This window comes from Nelumbo nucifera, chromosome 7 (genome assembly GCF_055504915.1).
Source record: "Nelumbo nucifera cultivar China Antique chromosome 7, China Antique-T2T, whole genome shotgun sequence".
NCBI lineage: Eukaryota > Viridiplantae > Streptophyta > Magnoliopsida > Proteales > Nelumbonaceae > Nelumbo > Nelumbo nucifera.
The window spans coordinates 5,609,835-5,615,738 of record NC_142655.1 but is presented as its reverse complement, the minus strand read 5'-3'; the positions used below and the strand labels follow the sequence as shown (position 1 = coordinate 5,615,738).

The 5,904-nt window shown below is 39.0% G+C and overlaps 1 pseudogene across 5 annotated transcripts; it reads left to right on the top strand.

Annotated features, from left to right (window-relative positions):
• The first annotated feature begins 525 nt into the window (after positions 1-525).
• Positions 526-5,476, top strand: LOC104597420 (pentatricopeptide repeat-containing protein CRR2, chloroplastic pseudogene; annotated as a pseudogene). 5 transcript variants are annotated; one of them, XR_016078293.1, is made up of 3 exons: positions 526-4,309; positions 4,661-4,692; positions 5,099-5,476. The product of XR_016078293.1 is annotated as a pentatricopeptide repeat-containing protein CRR2, chloroplastic pseudogene, transcript variant X4 (transcript). The 5 variants fall into 5 exon arrangements; XR_016078292.1 differs by lacking the exon at positions 4,661-4,692 and having other exon boundaries at positions 526-3,933; XR_016078295.1 differs by lacking the exon at positions 4,661-4,692.
• The last annotated feature ends 428 nt before the right edge of the window (positions 5,477-5,904 follow it).

The window sequence follows — 5,904 nt, the reverse complement described above, 5'->3', positions numbered from 1 at the left end:
TCATGCAAAAATTTTGTTGAAGTTGGATGAATATTTGGTGATGTTAAATTCACATTGCATTTTGGTATGTGAATATTTGTGATGTTTTATTTTTAAATTCTGATTAATATTTCGTTAAATGTTTATATATATTGTTGTTGTTGTTATTATTATCTATGTGAAACTCTATGTGTGGGCTCATGTGAGCTCTCATTGTCGCGATGTGATGATGTAGCGATTTTCATTTAAATGTATATTATAATTATATAGAAAGCATTGTTTATATGTATGAATGAAGTGAAGATAAAAGTATCAACATAAGCACTTGTGGGGAAAGTAATTCACAAAACATCTCCACCCAATAAGTGCTTAAAAAACAATTATAGAGAGCATTTTCTAAAAGAAGCACTTTTTGAAAATGCAACAAGTACTTTTTTTAATAACCTTTTATTTACCAAATATAGCCTAATGTTATGGGCTCGCGGACTTGTGAAAAAGACTTTTTTGACCCTAACGTCCGTTTTCCCAGCTTAATAAGAAGGGCGAAAAGTGGCAACCCAACTGCCACCTCGTCGTCCTTTTTATTTTTTCCCGCCAAATATAAACCACCACCCTCAATGGTGATATCTACCTCAATAAGCTTCCCAAAGGCATGCCTATCACCCACTCAAACTCAGAAGAGAGACGCAACAGCCTGGAATTCAATCATCAGACAACACGTTAGGTTGAGAAATGACCAAGGAATTCTTGCTTCACATGCCCAGATGGAGGCCCTGGGCGTTTTGCCTGATAACGTGGTTTTGCCACTCATCCTCAAGGCATGTGCCAGGCTGAAGGCAGTTGAAAGAGGACGGAAAATCTACTCGGATATTCAAAATACTCGGTTAATCGAAGATGTCCGGGTTCGAACTGCTTTAATCGATTTCTATAGTAAATGTGGTTTTCTTGAAGACGCTCGTCAACTGTTTGAAGAAGCGCCGATTAGAGATGTGGTTTGTTGGAATGCTATGATTTCTGGGCATGTGGAAAATTGTTGCTACAAGGATGCTATTTGGCTGTTTGCGCGGATGCAAAAGGAAATTCTGAAACCCAGTTCGGTTACTTTGGTGGGTGTACTCTCAGCATGTGAGGAGCTCTCTGAATTGAGACTAGGACAGGAGGTACACTGTTACTGTCTAAGGAGTGGACAATTAGGTTTGGATCCTTATGTTGGTACTGCTTTGATTGGTTTTTACTCTAGGTTTGACGGGAGGGTAGCGGCACAACATGTGTTCAATTCGATGCTGGTGAGGAACATTGTAAGCTGGAACGCTATGATCTCCGGGTATTTTAACATGGGATATAGCTATGAAGCTCTTAAAGTTTTGGTTCGAATGTTGACCGGTGGCATCAGGCCAGATTCTGTTACTATGTTGGTTTCTATCCAGTCTTGCATGGATTCCGGGTCTCTTGAATTGGGGAAGCAAATCCACCAACTTGCAGTTAAGCTTGGTTTTTCCTCTGATTTATTCATAACGAATGCTTTAATTATTATGTACTGTAAGAAAGGAAGCTTTGAATTTTCAAAGGTACTATTTGAAACCTTGTCGGGCAGAGATGTTGCTTTATGGAATGCTATGTTGTCAGCCTGTAGAGAGTGTGGATTCCATGACGAAGCATTCACTTTGTTTTCTAGAATGAGAGCAGAAGCGGTTAAAGAAGATGTGACCACAGTTGCTATTATGTTGTCAATATGTGCAGAATCAGCTAGTGGTTTGGGGGAAGGCAAATGCTTGCATGCTTACTTTATCAAGAGTGGTATGGAGATGGGGTTGTCTCTTGGCAATGCACTACTTAGCATGTATACTGACATAAATTGTGTGGAATCTGTCCAAACTGTTTTTGATGAAATGCGATGTAGAGATGTTGTGTCTTGGAATATTTTAGTTCTTGCATTGGCCCGTAACAAATTGATAGATCAGGTGCGAGATGCCTTTACACAGATGCAACAATGCAATGTCAGACCCAATTCTTTCACAATGGTTTCTGCTCTCGAGGCATGTGGAAATGAAACCTATCTTACTGTTGGACGATCCATCCACTGTTATGTGATTAGACATGGTCTTGAATTTCATTCACCATTATGTACAGCACTCACAGAAATGTATATAAACTGTGGCAATGAAGCAGTGGCTAGGCATCTTTTTGAGAACTTTCCTGACAGAGATTTGATATCATGGAATGCCTTGATTGCCAGTTATGTTCAGAACAATTGGCACAACAAAGCTCTACTGGTCTTCCACCAGATGATCTTCGAAGTGGAGCCCAATCCAGTCACTATCATAAATGTTCTCTCATGTTGCACTCATTTAGCCTATTTACCTCAAGGCCGATCAATACATGCATATACAATAAGAAGAAAATTCAATATGACTTTTGACATGTACTTGGGAAATGCTCTTGTGACGATGTATGCACGATGTGGTAGCTTGAAGAATGCTGAAATGATCTTTAGACATCTGCCAAGAAAAGATATTATCTCTTGGAATGCCATGATTGCTGCATATGGTATACATGGGCGTGGAAAAGATGCCCTCCTTGCTTTCTCAAAAATGCAAGAGGATGGTATAAGACCTACCAGTGTAACCTTTGTTTCACTTTTATCCGCTTGTAGTCATTCTGGTATGATAGATGAGGGTTGGCAACATTTCCATTCCATGACCAGGAACTATAACATAACCCCTGAAGTTGTTCACTATGCTTGCATGGTTGATCTACTTGGACGTGGTGGCCATCTGGAGGAAGCCAAATATTTTATTGATTCAATGCCCATCAAACCAGATGCATGTGTATGGAGAGCTCTTCTTGGTGCTTGTCGGGTTTATTCTGAAGTCAAACTAGCTGGACCCATTTTTGAGAAGCTTGTTGAATTAGAACCCCTGAATGCTGGAAATTATGTATTGTTATCTAATATATATGCTGCAGCAGGTCTTTGGGAAGAAGTAAGAAATTTGAGAGCGCAGATCAAGGAAAAGGGCCTAAGTAAGCCCCAGGGAAATAGCTGGATTGTTACAAGAAACCGAGTTCACTGTTTTTCTGCTGGGGATAGGTCACACCCACAATCAGATAGGATATGTATGAAATTAAGTTGTTTGATTTCTTCAGTCAAGGAAATTGGGTACGTTCCTGATCGACTATGGGTACTTCATGATGTTGAGGATGAAGAAAAGGATCTGAAGCTTTTCAGCCATAGTGAGAAGCTGGCAATAGCATTTGGCCTGCTCAACACTACTGGTAGGTCCCCAATCTTAATCACTAAGAACCTCAGGGTATGTGGTGATTGCCATACATTCAGTAAGCTTGTCTCTAAGTTTGTTAGGAGAGAAATAATTCTCAGGGATGCAACCCGTTTCCATCATTTTACTGATGGTGTTTGCTCATGCAAGGATTATTGGTGATGCTCAAGGAATACCTAGAGACAGTTTTTTGGTTGGGAGGGTTGGCTCATACCTTGGGTGCTAAGTGGAGAACCCTACATGATTATGGAATTTTCTATGAAATGAATATCTCTACTTTACAGCAACTTAGACATGAAGAAATGGCGGGGGGACCTAATTCACACTCTTGTCAGTGATGACTAACTTTAGTGGAAATATGAAAACTATATGCTCATCCAATAATCTGATGATATTAGATCATCTAACGAGTTAAATGTATATGAGGGATGAAAAGAGGAGGAACAAGAAAGACACTCTTTCTATGGTGAGGGAAGTGAGTGTACAGATGCTCAAGGCTCCTTGTTTTGTTGGGCTAGAAGTCAGTTACACATAGGAAGCAATGACACTAGTAGTTGTGGTTTGAAAATTTAATGCCAGGAATCAAGCACGCAATCTATAGATAAGATTATCAGGTGGTCCATCCAGAGCTTGGAAATGGGGGAATGTATACCACATGCTTCTCAGTGGGTTCCTACAGGTAAGGTATTTCTGTTTCAGTGCTCGAGTCATGGGGTTGTCCATCACCTTGAACTCTTTTTTCTAGTTGGGGATAGTTGAGGAACCGTTTGATTCCTGAGAAAGGTATGAGAAACTGGGAATATTCCTGAATGATTCTTTTGTCTTATATTTGATTTGAGAGAGAGAGTAGCATGGGATAGGAAAACTGTGAGACACAGGGTCTCAAAAACAAGGACACAGGGTCACACCAAATCAATGTGACCTCATTGAAAAAAGACACTACTAAGACATATTCGAGAAACTTTTCAGGGGCTTGTTAGAGGTGTCTCATCTTTCTTCCTCAACCCAGCGTTCATGCCCTTCAACAATCAGAACTCCATCCATAACCATTAATGGTAAGACCAGAATGGCCTTCTACTCGCAATACTGATTCGATTAAGTCCTCTTTTTCATATTTTTGATGGGAAATTCTTCTCCCCCAATCCATTGTTTACCCCCTCCGAACAATCGTTGTATCTAGAAATGGTTTATCTGGGACAACACCAGTTGGTTTGGGCATACCTGTTTGCCCATTTTTTTCTTTGTTTTTTTTGTGGTTTTAGGGAACTGACAATAACTAGTTGCCCCTGTTCTGAAAACCACTGATTCTGGCAGCGTCTGCTTCATGCACATGGGGTTTTGTGATCTAGATCTGCTATATTTGGATTTTTGTAGATTTAAGCACTTTTCTCCACCCTATTTTGCAGATCAAAGGCCGATTCCAAGCCTAATCTGTGAGGTAATGCCTAATCTTTTAGTTTGTCCCATGAATGTGCTCAAACATGTGCACAGGGGTTTTATGTTTGAATTTTCTCAGTAAACAAACATTGAAAACTTGATTTTCCCACATATTTAGTGCAATAAACCAAATTCAAGATGCCCCAATGAGAAAAATAAGTTTTCTGTTTCTCATCTCATCCCTTCCCATCCTTTCCTTTCTCAGACCAATCTTCTCAGGAACCAAATGGACCCTGGATGTCCCTCTATCCACCTTTACTCCCTACCTTTCCTCTGCTAACCTGTAGTAGTTGACAATGACTTTTATGTGATTATGTCTAGAAGATTGCATTCTCTTTTAAATTTTAATTACTCTACTTGTTTTTGCTCTTTTTTCTCACTATCAGTCTGTTTTGCCTTATATTCAGGACCATAATGGAGATCTAGAAATTGGTTTTCATGTTTTCTTTCCTCAAAAGTAGCTGGGTTTCAACTTTCAACTGCACCTGTTTAGTGCCTCTTCTCAAAGTTCATGTTGGCTCTGTTATGACTTATTTCATATTGCTGATTGGGAGAATGGAAAGGCTTCCCTTTTTTTGAGTAGGAGCCTACAGGGAGTTTTCAATATGTTCATACTCCATTTTTTTTGTAATGATTGGTATAGAATTATATATGATAGCAACTATACACTGGCTAGCTCTTAATGTATAGTGACTATTGTTGGCTGGCTTTTTGGAAAGCTTGTTTGAGGGATCTTATCTCTCTTTTACAAATATAATGTATTATTTCACTTGTTTTTTTTTTAATGTCTCATTTCATACAACACCATGCTTGTTTAAGTACATGATCTCCATTATTCAAAGAAGCCTTTATGATTTATCATTTCTGTGATTCACTTTCCTTTGACAAAATTTTAGTTATTTTTACTTCATATAGAAAGAGGGAACAGTGCACTTTTTTTTTGCTGATGTCTTTCTTACAGTTACTTGGTTAGCCCTAACCTCTTTATTTTTATCAAATTGTTATTTTCATACTTCTGTTCCACATTATCAATCCTACTGTAGCTTTTGCCTGTGTGCAGAGGAGGTTCAAATGCTCTGTCTTCACAAGACTTTATTGAGATACTGATCAGAAGACTGTTAGATCATGGTTTGATGAGTATACGATCTGTAGCAACACTACTTCTGTTCTATTGAGATTGAAAAGGTTCCAGGTATGTCATGACTTTATGCTA